At 41.5% G+C, this 18,002-nt stretch overlaps 1 pseudogene; it reads left to right on the forward strand.

Moving 5' to 3' along the window:
* Window positions 1-18,002, forward strand: part of LOC122304724 — a 36,848-nt pseudogene that overhangs the window by 12,314 nt on the left and 6,532 nt on the right.

Raw genomic sequence — 18,002 nt, forward strand, 5'->3', positions numbered from 1 at the left:
ACTTTTTCAAAACTGAGATGTGAATCTTGGGTCCCGATCCAACACAATACTCTCCGGTATACCGTGCAGCCGCACTATCTCTTTCACGTACAAGCATGTCAACTTACCCAAGGAATCGGTGTTATTAACAGGCAAGAAATGAGCACTCTTCGTTAATCAGTCAACAATCACCCTAACCGAATTCTTCCCATTAGGAGTCCTCGGCAAGCCCACTACAAAGTCCATCGTGATGTCATCCCACTTCCACTTGGCCTTAACTTGACGGCATGTGTGGCATTTCTCAACATAAAAGGCAACATCCCTCTTCATTCCATCCCACCAATAATTTTTCTTCAAGTCCCGATACATCTTCGTACTGTTGGGATGAATTGAATAAGGGGGCGCATGAGCTTTTGCCATGATCCGCTCCTTGAATTATGAATCTTTAGGGACCACTCTATGATCTCGGAACCGAAGAATCCCATCTTTATCCATACTGTAATGCAACGGCCCTCGAGATTTTCTGACTCTTTTTCTGATATCCAACAGCTTCGGATCCTTCCTTTGAAGAGTCTTCAATTCCCCAAAATCAGCCACTCGAATATTAAGAATTGAAGATAATATATCCTCTTGCTGTGAACTCTCAACAAGGAGTCTTCTCATCCCACAAAGCAAGGAATCCAATTCTGACGACTCGGCCTCATCTTCCAAGTGTGATTTTTGGCTCAAAGTATCAGCAACTATATTTGCCTTCCCTGGATGGTACTTGATCTCGCACTGGTAGTCACTGATTAACTCTAGCCATCGCCTCTGCCTTATGTTCAGATTCTTCTGGGAAAACAAGTGCTTCAAGCTCTTGTGACCGGTGTATACTTCGCAGGCTTCCCCATACAAAAAGTGCCGCAAGATCTTGAGAGCAAAAACAATCGCAGCCAATTCTAAGTCGTCCTTCGGATAATTCTTCTCATGGTCCTGTAGCTGACAGGATGCATAAGCAACAACCCGTCCCTCCTGCATAAGGACACAACCCAATCCAAATTTAGACGCACCACTGAACACTACGAATGGCTTGTGTGGTTCTGGAAGCGCTAACACTGGTGCCATCATCAACCTGTTCTTCAATTCCTGGAAGCTTCTCTCACACTTGTCTGACCAAACAAATTCTGCATTCTTTCTAGTCAAAGCTGTGAGAGGTCCAGATAGGCGAGCAAATCCCTTTACAAATTTTCGGTAATATCCGATAAGTCCCAAGAAACTCCGGATCTCGCGCACTGTTGTCGGATGCTGCCATGAAAAAATGGCTTCCACCTTACTAGGATAACAGCCACTCCGTCTCGGGAAATCACATGCCCAAGAAATCTAACTTCGTCCAACCAGAATTCACACTTGCTGATCTTGGCATACACTGGTGTTCTCTCAATTTCCCAAGAACTAGACAAAGATGATAACATATTCTTCAATATCTCGGGAATAAATCAGAATATCATCAATGAATACTACCACAAAGGAATCCAAGTAAGGCCTAAATACCCAATTCATTAAATCCATCAAAGCAGCAGGGGCATTGGCTAACCCAAACGACATAACCTTAAATTCATAATGCCCATATCTCGACCTGAAAGCAGTTTTGGGCACATCCTTGTCCCTTATCCTCAATTGGTAGTATCCTGACCTTAGATCAATCTTCGAGAACACAGTTGCTCCTTGAAGCTGATCAAACAAATCATCTATCTGCGGGAGAGGATACTTATTTTTGATGGTCACCTTATTTAATTCCCGATAATCGATGCACATGCGGAGGGTTCCATCTTTCTTTTTAACGAACAGCACTGGCGCACCCCACAGTGAAGTACTTGGCTGAATGAACCCCTTATCTACCAGCTCTTGCAACTGAGTCTTCAACTCTTTTAATTCTGCTGGTGCCATACGATAAGGAGCTTTATGCACAGGAGCCGCTCCAGGTTCCAAGTCTATAACAAACTCCATTTCACGAACAGGGGGTACCCCAAGCAAGTCATCCACAAACACGTTGGGGAATTCTTCCACAACGGGAATATCTATCAAAGACTTCTTCTTAGACGGCGTAGACACCATCTGGACTAAGAAGGCATCCGTTCCCATGCAATCTCTCTTCTTGCTTGAATCGCCAATATAATTACCGGCTTTTCTTTTAGCTAACTCCCCGCAAATTCCAGACAATCACCATCTGGAAGCTGAAAGCTAATTACCCGACTTCTGCAATTAATACTTGCAGAATATCGGTATAGCCAATCCATCCCAAGGATAATATCAAAACCCAACAGCTTAAATACAACCAAATCAGCATCCAAAAACCTTCCATCAAAATTGAAAGGGCATCCCAAAGCAACCTTGGAACACCATACCATTTCACCATTGGGTAGAGCCACTACCAATAACTTCGGCAAAGGTTCCGTAACCAAATTATGCATCCGAGCGAAAGTGGAAGATACAAATGACTGTGAAGCACCCGAATCAAACAAAGTACAAGCATAAAACTCATATAAACGGACTGTCCCTGAACCAAACACATTAACCCATGAAATCCAAAAACAAAGAAGAAACCAAAGCACACCAAAAATCAAATCCAACATTAAATTAAATTAGATCCATACCTGTAATTACTCCAGCATCATCGGTCGCTGGCGCCTCATCATCAACATCTTCGGGTGTGACAGCATAAACCCGGGCTTGCACTCCACAAACTGGCACTTGTCCTCCCATACGAACACCTGAGGACGCTTGTGGTCGAGTCTCGGTCCGCTAAACAAATTTATGAGGTGAACCCGAACTACTTCCTTCACCAGAAAAACTCCGCCACTTATGTCCTAAAGGGGAGCCCATACTCAAATTATTCTCTCGCTCCACAAGAGTGGCAACATCCACTAAATCGTAAAAAGTGGATATCCGGTGACTGACCACCATTCTGCATATATCAGGACGCAGACCCTCCTAGAAACGCTCGGCTTGCATCTCCTCTGAGGCGATGAGGTGGGGAGCAAAACGCCCAAGTTCTATAAATCTTCGGGCGTACTGTTCCACGGTCATGCTCCCTTGAACCAAGCTTGAGAATTCTCTTGCCTTTTGCCGCCTCACGGAAGCAGGAAAGAACCGATCATTAAACTCTTTCTTGAAGTGCTGCCAGGTCACAGCGACGAAGGACCCCAATTCTAATTCCAGCATTACTCTCTTGGTATCCCACCACTCAGAAGCGGTGCCTTGCAACAGATAGCTGGCGTAGAGTACTCGTTGCGCCTCAGTGCAACCACACACCTCAAAAGTTCTCTCCAAGTCTCTGACCCACTTTCCAGCTTGAAGTGGATACTCTTCTCCAGTGAAGTGTGGAGTTCTATGCTCCAGAAAGCGCTCATAGGTGCATCCAGCTTGCACCATGCCACTAGGCCCTCCTAGCCACCATGCCCTAATGTGGCCAAAGACCTCCTTGTTGTGGTCAAAGCCCTACTTGTTAGCCAAGGCCCTTCTTGTTGTGGCCAAGGAACCCCTTATTGTGGCCAATGCCCTCCTTGTTGTGGCCAAGGCCCTCCTTGTTGGGGCCTAAAATTCTACTGCATGAACTCAGTCATCTGCTGTATTGCTTGGGCAATGGAATCATCTCTCGATGTATCGTCTCGTGGCTCCTGAGTAGATTTCCTTGGTCTCACTATCTTCCTACCAAAACACAACCTTTGGACCTCTTTTAAGAAAAAAAATAAAATCAACAACATAAAACCAAAAACCAAAACCAACACCACATAGCAAGAAACAAAAGAAACCAGCATGCAATAATATAACTAAATAAATAAAAACAAGCAAACAAGCTCAAATAAATAAAACAAATAAAACAAATCAAATAGCAACTTTACTTAAAATAAATTTTAAAACACAACTTAAAAAAAAAACATTCTGGTACTACCTACGGGACATGTGGTTTTACCTAGAGCCAAACCGCTCTGATACCACCTGTGACGCCCCCAAATCTCCACGCACGGACACGGGGATCACGGGTCACCACCCTATTGACGTGTGCCAAGTGTGTGTATAAGCAACAAATGTGCACAAAGAAACACGCAACGGATAGCAAAGTCATATAACTAAGTATTATAATTTTTCTTAGTTAATATAAAGCTGTTCAAAACGTACATAATAAAATATTACAAGTCACAAATATTATTCAAAGCCAAATATAAAGCATTAACTTTCACTCAATACTCCGGCAGAGCCGCATCCTCGGGCTCAGCCTCCTCCTCCTTCTCGATCTCTGCATCAAAATCTACGGTACCAAAAATGGTGCCGCAGGTAAGTAAGATCCAAACACCACTAGATAAAAACATATAAAACTCAAACAATATGCATGAAAGAAAAGCCAATGCACATGACCCGTAAAACCATATTTTTCCACACACGCCAAAAACCCATTTGGCCAAAAAACATATCGTTTAAAACCAAGTTTCGCCATTATGCCAGATAATGGCCCAAACCACCATTTTCCCAGAAAATGGATCACATAGCCTCAAACATAACCTTTCCATTTTCTCAGAAAATGGCCCGTATCCAAAAACAATAAAAACAATCCAATTATGCATGCAACATGATCTCCCCTAAGGATCATCTGCACACCCTGGCTCTGTGTCACACCGCAGGTAACGACTACGCGTGTGACCGCTAAACGAGCGATGCCCAGACTCGCACCCAGTGCGTCCCTGGCTAGGCCATCCTCTAGTCCCCGTCACTCTAGGGACTACGGTGTCGACACGACAGCGTTACCGTATCGTGCGATCCGGTCGTCGCCCAGCGATAAGCCAAGGGATGTCACTCAGTATTATCCATTCCCGAGTGACCAGAGGAGCTCCACCGAGATAATACCCCATCTCGGCTTGGGGTCGTGATACACACGCACCCCTGAAAATCCATTTACGCAAATAAAGCCAATTTTCTCAATTTAATAAAATGCGCATGAATGCATCATGCAATGCACACCTCAAGATGCAAAACATCCAACCAATCACAAAAATAACAAAACCAAGCAACTCCGTCCTCAATCCATCCGACCCCCGAACTGCTCGGACTCAGTCCGGAATCAACCAAACAATCCAATAATTTATTGTAAGAGCAAAAATATATTTAAATCTAAAATAAAGTTTGAAAAATACTTATAGCGCTATAAGGTATTTTGTGAAGGATACGACGTTGCAAACGGCGGAGAAAAAGCAACGTAACAGTGTATTTTACACTGTGGCCGTGGGTTGTAAAATACCCACTTTCGAACGGGGACAAACCAAGACTTGGGATTGATAGGGAATGACCTAGAGATATTTATGAAGCTAATGGAAGTGAGTTTTGGCCGTGGGTGGTAGTGGAAGTGGAAAAATGGCAAATTGGAGTTGAGCTCGTGGGAGCTGCTCCGGCAATGGATCGGGACCGGAAATGGGTGGGTTAGGATGGCAAGAGGTAGGGGATGAAGTGATGAAAAGATGGTGGCCGGAGGTGGAGCGACGACGCCGAAAATGGCCGAAAGCCATGCGGCTTAGATGGGCTATAGGGGGTTAACTGAGGACGGGAGGGGCTGGTTTTTGGTGGGAAAGTGCGCCGTCCGGTGGGGAATTTTTCTAGGGGGGTGTGGACTGGAGAGGCTGGACTACGAAGGAAGAGGGAGAGAGAGAGGTCGAGCGCGCGGGAGGGGAAGAAAGAAGAAGGAAAAAGAAGAAAAAAAGAAAAGAAGGAAAAGAAAAAGAAAAGGAAAAGAGAAAAAGAAAAAATAGAAAAGAAAAAGAAAAGATGAGGGAAAAGAAATGAGGTCCAATCCTCACCTCCGGAGTCCAAAAACTGATCCGATGAAAACAATTTAACCATAAAACGATTAAAATAAATTAAACACCACATCAAACTAAAATAAAACCAATTAAAATACAATAATTTAAAATAAAAGAACTAATATATTAATTAAATTAAAATATTCCTTCAGCGAAAATATACGTAAAAACGGGGTATCACATCCTCCCCCCCTTAAAAACAAATTTCGTCCTTGAAATTTGCAAGATCCAACATTAACTTGAAACAAGCCACATGATTCCACTGAGACCAAGATTAAGAAACATACCTTCATTTACTCAAACAACTAGGGGTACTGCTCCCTCATGTCTGCTACTCGCTCCCAAGACAAATCTTGAGCTAACGGATCTCCCTATGCCACCTTTACCAGAGGTATCATCTTGGATCTCAACTGTTGCTCTTTCCAATCCATGATCTGTGAAGGAACAACCTCATAAGTAACGTCCGGTTGCAACTAAATATGCTCTGGGTCAATAAAGCGCGGCTCTTGTTGTCCAAAACTCTTCTTCAAGAATGATACATGGAAGACATCGTGAATATCCCCAAAATATTCTGGAAAAGCAATTCTATAAGCGACAGACCCTACCTTCTCCAAAATCTGAAAAGGGCCGACATATCTCGGATTCAGTTTCCTCATTTTACCAAAACGCTTAACTCCTTTCATGGGAGAGACTTTGAGATAAACCCAATCACCTTCTTCAAAAGATAACTCTCTCCTCCTTATATCTGCGTAGCTTTTCTGACGACTTTGATAATCCAAACTTGACTTTGCATCTCTTGAATTATTTCGGGCCCAACTATTTTATTCTCCCCGACTTCATCCCAACAAAAAGGCGATCTGCACTTCCTCCCATAAAGAGCTTCATAAGGAGCCATCTGGATGGATGCATGGAAGCTGTTATTATAAGCAAATTCTATGAGCAGCAAGTGATTTTTCCAACTCCCTTGAAATTCCATAACACATGCTCGCAACATATCTTCAAGGGTCTGAATAGTGCGCTCTGATTGGCCATCCTTCTGAGGGTGATATGCAGTACTAAACTTCAACTTAGTACCCAATGCTGCCTGCAAACTTTTTCAAAATTGAGATGTAAATCTTTGGTCCCGATCCGATACAATACTCTTCAGTATACCGTGTAGCCACACTATCTCTTTCACGTACAAGCGAGTCAACTTAACCAAGGAATTAGTGTTATTAACAGGCAAGAAATGAGCACTCTTAGTTAATCGGTCAACAATCACCCAAACCGAGTTCTTCCCACTAGGAGTCCTCGGTAAGCCCACTACAAAATCCATCGTGATGTCGTCCCACTTCCACTCAGGAATAGGGAGGGGTTGGAACATACCGGCGGGTCTTTGATGTTCGGCCTTAACTTGATGGCATGTGTGGCATCTCTCGATATACAAGGCAATATCATTCTTCATTCCTTCCCACCAATAATTTTTCTTCAAGTCCCGGTACATCTTCATTCTACCAGGATGAACTGAATAAGAGGCCGCATGAGCTTCTGCCATGATCTGCTCCTTAAATTCTGAATCTTTGGGGACCACTCTACGATCTCGGAATCGAAGAATTTCATCTTTATCCATACTATAATGCAACGGCCCTCGAGATTTTCTGACTCTTTTTCTGATATCCAATAGCTTCGAATCCTTCCTTTGAAGAGTCTTCAATTCCTCAAAATTAGCTACTCGAATATTAAGAATTGAAGATAATATCTCCTCTTGCTGTGAACTTTCAATAAGGAGTCTTCACATCCCGCAAAGTAAAGAATCCAATCCTGACGATTTGACTTCATTTTCCAAGTGTGACTTTCGACTCAAAGCATCAGCAACTATATTTGCCTTCCTCGGAAGATACTTGATCTCGCACTGGTAATCACTGATTAATTCTAGCCATCGCCTCTGCCTCATGTTCAGATTCTTTTGAGAAAACAAGTGCTTCAAGCTCTTATGATCGGTGTATACTTTGCAAACTTCCCCATAGAAAAAGTGCCACCAGATCTTAAGAGCAAACACAATCGCAATCAATTCTCAATCATGCGTCGGATAATTCTTCTCATTATCCTTTAGCTGACGAGATGCATAAGCAACAACCCGTCCCTCCTGCATAAGGACACATCCCAATCCAAATTTAGACGCATTGCTAAAAACTACAAATGGCTTGTGCGGTTCTGGAAGTGCAAACACTGGTGCAGTTGTCAACCTGTTCTTCAATTCTTAGAAGCTTCTCTCACACTTGTCTAACCAAATAAATTCTGCATTCTTTCTAGTTAAAGCTGTGAGAGGCCCGGATAAGCGAGAAAATCCCTCCACAAATCTTCGGTAATATCCGGCAAGCCCCAAGAAACTCCGAATCTCACGCACAGTTGTCAGACGCTACCATGACAAAATGGCTTCCACCTTACTAGGATCAACAGCCACCCCGTCTCGGGAAATCACATGCCCAAGAAATCTAACTTCCTTCAACCAAAATTCACATTTGCTGAGCTTGGCATACAGCTGGTGTTCTCTCAATTTCCCAAGAACTAGACGAAGATGATAAACATGTTCTTCAAAATCTCGGGAATAAATTAAAATATCATCAATGAAAACTGTCACAAAGGAATCCAAATAAGGTCTAAATACCCAATTCATTAAATTCATAAAAGCGGCAGGGCCATTGGCTAACCCAAAAGGCATCACCTTAAATTCATAATGCCCATATCTCGATCTAAAAGCAGTTTTGGGTACATCCTTGTCTCTTATCCTCAACTGGTAGTATCCTGATCTCAAATCAATCTTCGAGAACACAGCTGCTCCTTGAAGCTGATCAAACAAATCGTTGATCCGTGGGAGAGGATATTTATTCTTGATGGTCACCTTATTTAGTTCCCGATAATCAATGCACATTCTGAGGGTACCATCTTTCTTTTTAACAAACAGCACTGGCGCACCCCACGGCAAAGTACTTGGTTGAATAAACCCTTTATCCACCAACTCTTGCAACTGAACCTTCAACTCTTTTAATTCAGCCGGTGCCATACGGTAAGGAGCTTTATGTACAGGGGCCGCTCCAGGTTCCAAGTCAATAACAAACTCCATTTCACGAACAGGGGGTAGCCCAAGCAAGTCATCCACAAACACGTCAGGAAATTCTTCCACAACTGGGATATCTACCAATGACTTCTTCTCAGATGGCATAGACACCTTTTGGAGTAAGAAGGCATCCACTCCACAAGCAATCTCTCTTCTTGCTTGAATTGTTGATATAACTAACGGATTTTCTTTTAGCTTACTTCCCGCAAATTCCAAGTAATCACCATCTAGGAGCTGAAAGCTAATTACTCGACTTCTGCAATTAATACTCGCAGAATATCGATATAGCCAATCCATTTCAAGGGTAATGTCAAATCCCAGCAGCTTGAATACGACCAAATCTACATCCAGAAACCTTCCACCAAAATTCAAAGGGCAACCCAAAGCAACTTTGGAACACCACACCACTTCACCATTTAGTAGAGCCACTACCAATGACTTTGGCAAAGGTCTCGTAACCAAATTACATATCCGAGCGAAAGTGGAAGATACAAACGACTGAGATGCACCCGAATCAAACAAAGTGCAAGCATAAAATTCATATAAACCGACTCTCCCTGAACCAATCACATCAACCAATGAAATCCAAATACAAAGAAGAAACCAAAGCACACCAAAAATCAAATCCAACATTAAATTAAATCCATACCTGTAATCACTCCATCATCATGGGTCGCTGGTGCATCATCATCAACATCTCTGGGTGTAACAGCATAAACCTGAGCTTGCACTGTTTGCCTCTGATTTGTTCTTCCACCATGTCTTTATCCACGGCTTCCTTGAACTGGCCTAGGACACCCACGAGCAAAGTGCCCCTGCTGGCCACAATTATAGCATCGAGCCCCACCCGAAGAGCGCTCACCCACATGGGCTCTATTACAACTTCTGCAAACTGGCACCCATCCTCCCATACGTACACCCGAGGCCACTTGTGGTCGAGTCCCGATCCGCTGAATAAATTTTTGAGGGGAACCTGAACTACTTCCTTCACCAGTAAAACTCCGCTCTTTTGTCCTAGAGGGGAGCCCATACTTAGATTAATCTCTCACTCTGCAAGAGTGGCTAAGTCAACCAATTCCTAAAAAGTGGCAATCTGGTGGCAGACTACCATTTTGCGTATATCAGCACGCAGACCATCCTAGAAATGCTCGGCCTGCATCTCATCCGTGGCGATGAGGTGGGGAGCAAATCGCCTAAGCTTTATAAATCTTCGGGCGTACTGTTCCACGGTCATACTCCCTTGGACCAAGCTTGTGAACTCTCTTGCTCTTTGCCACCTCACAGAAGTAGGAAGGAATTGATCATTAAATTCTTTCTTAAAGCGCTGCCAGGACACAGCTGCAAAAGACCCAAATTCTGACTCCAGCATCACTCTTTTTGTATCCCACCATTCCGAAGCAGTGCCTTGCAATAGATAGCTGGCATAAAGTACTTGTTGAGCCTTAGTACAACCACATACTTCAAAGGTTCTTTCTAAATCTCTGACCCACTTTCCAGCCTGAAGTGGATCCTCTTCTCCCGTGAAGGGTGGAGTTCTATGCGCTAGAAAGCGCTCATAGGTGCATCCAGCTTGCACCACTCCACTAGGCCATCCTTGTTGTAGCCAAGGCCCTCCTTGTTGTGGCCAAGGCCCTCCTTGTTGTGGCCTACAATTTTGCTGCATGAACTCAGTCATTTGCCTTAGCACTTAAGCTATGGCATCATCTCTCGGCGTATCGTCCCGAGGCTCTTGAGTAGACTTTCTTGGCCAAACCATTTTCCTGCCACAACACAACCTTTGACCAGCTTTAAGAAACGAATAAAACCAATAACATAAAACCAAAAACCAAAACCAAACCACATAACCAGAAAATAAAATATACTAGCATGCAATAACATAACTAAATAAATAAATACAAACAAGTTAACTCAAATAAATTCAAATCAAATAAAACATATCAAATAGAAACTTTACTTAAAATAAATTTTAAATCACAACTTTAAAATCTTTCTGGTACTACACCTACGGGACATGTGGTTTTACCCAGAGCCAAACTGCTCTGATACCACCTGTGACGCCCCCAAATCCCACGTACGGACATGGGAAAATCGAGACATCGGGATGATGACAACACGGGTGACCACCCTATCGCCAAGTGCCAAGTGTGTGTACATGCAACAAGTATGCAAGAGAAAACACACAGTGGATAAACAGAGTCATACAACTAAGTACCAGAATTTTTCTTTGTTTAATACAAACCCGTTCAAAACATACATAATAAAATATTACAAGCCATAAATATTGTTTCAAAACTAACTACAAGGCATAAACTCCTAATCAAAACTCTGGTAGAGCCGCCTTTTCGGGCTCAGCCTCCTCCTCCTCCTCCTCCTCGATCTCTTCATCAAAATCTACGGTACCAAAAATGGTGTCGCAGGTAAGTAAGATCCAAACGCCACTAGATAAAAACATATTAAATTCAAACAATATGCATGAAAGAATGCAATGCACATAACCCATAAAAGACATTTTTCCACACACGCCAAAATTCCCATTTTGGCCCAAAACCATGTCCTTTAAACCAGTCCTTGCCATTATCCCAGATAATGGCCCAAATCAATAAACCACCATTTTCCCAGAAAATGGATCACATAGCCTCAAACATAACCTCGCCATTTTCCCAGAAAAGGGCCCATATCCAAAATCCAAAACAAAGATCTAATTATTGCATGCACCATGATCTCCCCTAGGGATCATCCACACACTCTGGCTCCTGTGCCACACTGCAGGTAACGACTACGCGTGTGACACCTAAACGAGCGATGCCCAGTTCTTGCGCCCAGCGCGTACCTGGACCAGGCCATCCTTTAGTCCCCGCCACTCTAGGGACCACGGAGTCGACATGACAGCGTTACCATATCGTGCGATCCGGCCATCGCCCAGCGACATCCCAGGAGATGTCACTCAGTATTATCCACCCCCGAGTGACTAGAGGAGCTCCACCGAGATAATACCCCATCTCAGCTTGGGGTCGTAATACATACGCACCCGAAAATCCATTTCCGCAAATAAAGCCAGTTTTCTCAATTTAATAAAATGCACATGAATGCATCATGCAATGCATGCCTCAAGATGCAAAACATCGAACCAATCACAAAAATAACAAAACCAAGCAACTCTATCCTCAATCCATCCGACCCCCAAACTCTTCGGACTCAGTCGAGAATCAACCAACCAATCCAATAGTTTATTGTAAGAGGAAAAATATATTTAAATCTAAAATAGAGTTTGAAAAATACTTACAGCACTATAAGGTATTTTTTGAAGGATCACGATCTTGCAAACGGCAGAGAAAAAGTAACGTAATAGTGTATTTTACACTATGGCCGTGGGTTGTAAAATATCCACTTTCGAACGGGGACAAACCAAGACTTGGGATTGATAGAAAATGGCCTAGAGATGTTTATGAAGCTAATGGAAGTGAGTTTTGGCCGTGGGTGGCGGTGGAAACGACGGTGGAAGAGGAAAAAGGGCAAATCGGAGTTGAGCTCGTGGGAGCTGCTCCGGTAACAGATTGGGGCCGAAAATGGGTGGGTTAGGATGGCAAGAGGTAGGGGATGAAGTGGTGAAATGATGGTGGCTGGAGGTGGAGCGACGGCGCCAAAAATGGCCAAAAGCCGTGCGGCTTAAATGGACTATATGGGGTTAATGGCGGCACGGGAGGGGCTGGTTTTTGGTGGGGAGGTGCGCCTGCCGGTGGGCATTTTGGGTGGGTGGTGCCAGCCACATCGCTGGCGAGCGGTGGGTCTGGGCTGGAGAGGCTGGACGGCAACGGAAGAGGGAGAGAGAGAGGCTGAGCGCGAAAGAGGGGAAGAAAGAAGAAGGAAAAAGAAGAAAAAAAGAAAAGAAGGAAAAGAAAAAGAAAACGCAAAGAGAAAAAGAAAAAAGAGAAAAGAAAAAGAAAAGATGAGGGAAAAGAAATGAGGTCCAATCCTCACCTCCGAAGTCCAAAAACTGATCCGACGAAAACAATTTAAAAACCATAAAACGACTAAAATAAATTAAACACCACATCAAACTAAAATAAAACCAATTAAAATACAATAATTTAAAATAAAAGAACTAATATATTAATTAAATTAAAATATTCCTTCAGTGAAAATACACGTAAAAATAGGGTATCACAGTGGAGTCAACACTCACATAACTGCAGACATGGAAAACCTGGTGCTTCATGAAACTTATCAAGGTGGAAATGATATAACAATGGGAATTGGTTCTGGTCTGTTAATAACTCTTACTAGTTATACTTTTTTTTTTCCTACGTCTACTCCTAAACTTGATCTAAATAATGTCTTACATTGTCTATCTGTTGCTGCCAGTCTCTTATCTATCCAAAACATTTGTTGTAACAATAATTTATGGTTTATGCTGACTTCCAAATTCTTTATTGTGAAGGACAACATTTTGGGCCAGATTCTTTTACAAGGACCAAGTAAAAATGGTGTTTCTCCAATTCAGTTCCCATCATCTTCCAATAAAGCTTGAGTTTACATCACCACTTTAGGAATTTCTATTTCTTCATTGTGTCACTTTTGAGGTCATCCATCTACCAATGTACTGAACATTTTGAAGAATAAATGTAGTCTTCCAATAAAAGGAAAAATAGACTATGGTTCGGTTTGTGAGCCCTATCAAATGTCAAGAGTAAAAGCATTCCTTTCAATTCTTAAATCGTGCATCTATTGCCCCTCTTTAATTGATACATTCTGATTTATGGACATCCATTGTCACTTCTTTGAGTGGTTATAAGTGTTATGTAATTTTCATTTATGACCTTACTCGATTCTCTTGGATGTATCCTATGCACCACAAATATGACACCTTCACTTGTTTTGTCAAATTCAAATGCTTGGCTGAAAATTTTCTACCCACTAAGATCAAATCCTTTCAAAGTGATGGTGGAGGAGAGTTATGTCCAAACAATTTTTCCACTTTCTGGACTCCCATAGTATTCTCCACATATTTTCTTGCTCATACACACCTAAATAAAATGAACTTGCTGGATGTAAGCATAGACATCTTGTGGAAATAGGGCTTGCACTTTTGGCACACTCACACTTACCTTTTCAATATTGTGTTGATGCTTTCAACACAGCCCTATATCTCATTAATAGAATGCCTATAGTGGTGCTACAATTTCAATCACCATATCAAAAGTTACTCCACAAACATAGATCTCATGACTTCAACACAAGGACGTAAATATCTCAGAACTTCAGTAAGATCTCTAACTTTAGCCATATCAGATAATCATGCATATTCCATACAACCTATCTATAAATGCATAAATGGAAAGTCAAATTTGTAAAATTAATATTCTCTCAAATCATGAGATTCACTTTGTTAGCATACTCTGTATGTAATTACTCACACATATTGTAAACAATTTGTTGAGAAATATAATAGTATTCTCTACAATCTCTAGTTTAATCTTTTATATAGTTACCCCATCATATAAATTCACCTAGGAATAATTATAATTATTTATAAAAAATTAAATTAATTTTTGATTTTTATAAAAAAATTGTTAACTAATTTGAAATACATAGAACGCACACCTCAATCTCGCTGCCTGTCGTGATCTCCCTCTCTTACAATACTCACATTAATGTTCAAATATTGATACTTATAGAGCAACAATTAGCATTTTTTCCATCAATATGTTATGCAAGCGGAGACTTTTTTTTTTCTTTTTTTCTTTTTGGAAAATGAGGATGGAAGCTCTAGGTCTTTATTGAAAGGCCCTTACTTGTGGAGGAGGAATATCGTGGTTACAATGCCAATAGCCAACCAAAAGGAAATATAGACAAATCAACCTTAAGAAAGAAAGACATGAACCACCAACTTCTTAATTGTAAACAAATGAACCAATGAATCAGATAGAAAAAAAAAACTAAAGACTAAAAACCACAACAAGCACCCAGTGGTCATGACCGAAACTTCCAATAGGTCTAACCAAAACATCAATGAACCTTTCACAACTAAGCTAAACCACTACGATCAGTGCACATAATACCCTTAAGCAAAGGCGAATTTCATGTTCCCATTTTCATCACGCAGGACCCCGCCGACACCCAACTCACCTTGATTATGTAAATTACTACCATCAACATTTAGTTTAAACAACCCAGGATTAAGTTAGACTGTCGAAGCACTGCCTCTCTAAAAACTCTTTCCCTTCTCTCTAAACTCTCCAAGTTCTAGATCTGACTAAAGGAGGTGGGAGCTTTGGCTCCCCCTTCCTTTCCTTCCCCTCCCTTCTCCTCTGTAGTTTTTGCTTTTTGTTTAGTGTTTTTAGATTTTTTTTGTTTTGTGTGTTTTTAGACAAATAAGGGAGGATCGCCGATCAAGTCTTTCTAGCAGCCAACCATCAATACGCGCCCCACCTAAATGCTGCCCAGCCATCGATCTTCAAGACCACCAAATGCAGCGTCATTCAGAGTGGAGTCTAGCCCGCATGCGTGGAAGGAAGTTTCGGAGCTCGTCAGCGTGTGGCCCTCACGCCCCATCGAGGAGCATTTTTCCAATGCAATGCTCGAATTTTCTGGGATCTCTGACTTTGAGACTTCAAAGATTAACCATCGGCTTTCCTCCAAAAGTAGTGTGTGTCTTGCACGCATCACTGCCACCGGTTTTGTGGTCTGTTCCTCTGATTCTGGAGTGTTTCTGTTCTTTATCTTCATATTTTGACCCTAGTGAGGTGATGAGCTACTAGATAGGATGCAATCTAGGGCAAGTGCTGGTCGAGAGTGGCAAGTGGTGTTACTGCCGGTGGTCGTACTACCAGCCTTTGCAGTGGAGGCTAATGGTGGTCCCTGCGGGTGCTGGGTGCTTGTGCTATCTAGGCTCGTACTGTTTGGGCTCATTAGGCTGATGCTTGTGATGGGTGTGCCATCTGGGCTCATGCTGGTGCTTCTGGCTTTGTTATTGTTTTGTGTGTTTTGTAATGTAGTTTTTGTTATTTCGTTATTAATAATGTAGAAATAGACTATTGATTTAGTGTCCATAGCAGCAGTGTCCTGTACTCTACCTTCTGGGGGGATGGAGGGGGCTATTCAGTTCTGTTTATACAGAGCACTCTCTCTTTGTTAGGAGAGAGTTATTGAGAAGTTAAGACAATGTTTGGCTTATAGTCTGGATTTTTCTATATTGATAAGTCACAGTTGTAACTTTGGTTTATTGAATAAAATGAAGTCTATTTCCATCCAAAACAAAACCACCAAGGACCTGGATTTTGCCAGGATACTGCAATAAATTTTTCTTAACTTCTAGTATTAACCAACAGCTACAACAGGTTCAACACATCAATGTCCCTTCGTCCCAGTTAAGAAACAGCCTTTAACTTGATACCAAACCAGTTTATCCAATATTTAACAGAATGCCACAAAGAATCAATAGAATCCTTTCTTCCTTCCATTCTATCAAACATCTCTAACACCACAAATTCCAAGTGATGATAATAGGAATTAAATGAAGTAAAATACCAACCTGCGATGACCTGGAAGTATGCCGAAACCAAGCCTCAATCGTTTCTCTCCATAACCGATTAGCTACATATGGAATTCCCAGAGTAATGGACCTAAATTTTCATATAGCCGCATCAATTTTGCCCCCTTGAAGAATATGGTTTAAGTATTTAAAAGCACCATTTGGACAGCACTCACATTTGGAGACAGGGGAATTCCAATTTGCCGAATACGTTCATCAACACTTAACTTTTTGATAAGGCTTTCCACATCAAAATTGAAAATTTCTTTAGCAAAGCAGCATGCCATATCCACTCTGACCACTATATTTTTGGAGCTACTACACATTAAAAATTCCACGCACTCTTGGTTGTAAAGGAACCATCTGATGTACCCAACCAAACCAGTTGATCCGAGCCACCTCTTGTACCACCAATCTTAGAGACAATAAAATTTGCTTGCTCTTTCCCCAAGAAAATAAAATGTAAGCTTGAGATTTTATTGAATTCTTTAAACATAGATCGACCTCAAACCCACAAAACTTTTGGCTTTTTCCTTGAGCACATTAGGCTCTGTTTGGATGTCAAGAGTATTTCAGATCATCTGTGAATTAATAATAGTAAAATAAATTATGAATAATAGTGAACCCCAAGGGGTTGGCCCAAGTGGTGAAGGCCTTGGTCTTGAGGTTTTACTCCCTTCAAGATCCAAAGTTTAACACCTCATAGGTGCAAATAATCCTTTGAAGCCACACCCTATAGTAAAAAGTCAGTGATTTAACCAGTTCCAATCCATGTAGGGAAACTTCTGAAGGTGCAGTGCATGGAATTGGAGTTTTACTTTGCAGGGGTGGGTTTGAAGGGCCCTACCTTGTCGAGGTTCCCCGATATAAAAAATTTATGAATAATAATGAAATAATCTGAGAAGTTCATATATAGAACAATTATATTCTCAGCAACATCTTGGCACCTCTTGTGGGTCAAATTACTCTAATTAATACAATTATGCATTGGAACGGCCGGTCTTATGTCCATATGCATGTATATGCATATATACCATGTATGCATATATATGACTATATTCTCTTTCAGAGCTCATAAATTATATCCCTTGAAATCGGCAACTGTATATATATCATGCTGATTCAATTAGTTGGATTATTGTTCAACAATTTCAGAGAGAGTTTCTGATCCCTGATCACGTATGTATACGTAATGGTTGAATGGTTCTATCCTCCAAAACCAATATTCAGGAAAATTTTAATTAGAGACATGAGCTTGATAATAAGAAAACAAATTATCAGAAGACATTGGGATTATATATGTATAAATATATATAGACGCCGGCAATTTCTTGTTTAATTAAAACCGACAATATGCCCAACTATACTAATTGTTAATTGTTATTAGATCCATGATTATAATCTCCACAAACATGCAATGACATCAAACTTAATTGTTTTTTAAGGTCTTATATATAGTGTACTGGGTTTACTGGGGTAGTAGTATTGAGCTGGACGGTATCTAGGTACAGTTTTCGGCCTTTAAATAGCAAAGCAATAATGTGGGAAAACTTCAAGAGATCGAACA

Source organism: Carya illinoinensis, chromosome 3 (genome assembly GCF_018687715.1).
Source record: "Carya illinoinensis cultivar Pawnee chromosome 3, C.illinoinensisPawnee_v1, whole genome shotgun sequence".
Taxonomy (NCBI): domain Eukaryota; kingdom Viridiplantae; phylum Streptophyta; class Magnoliopsida; order Fagales; family Juglandaceae; genus Carya; species Carya illinoinensis.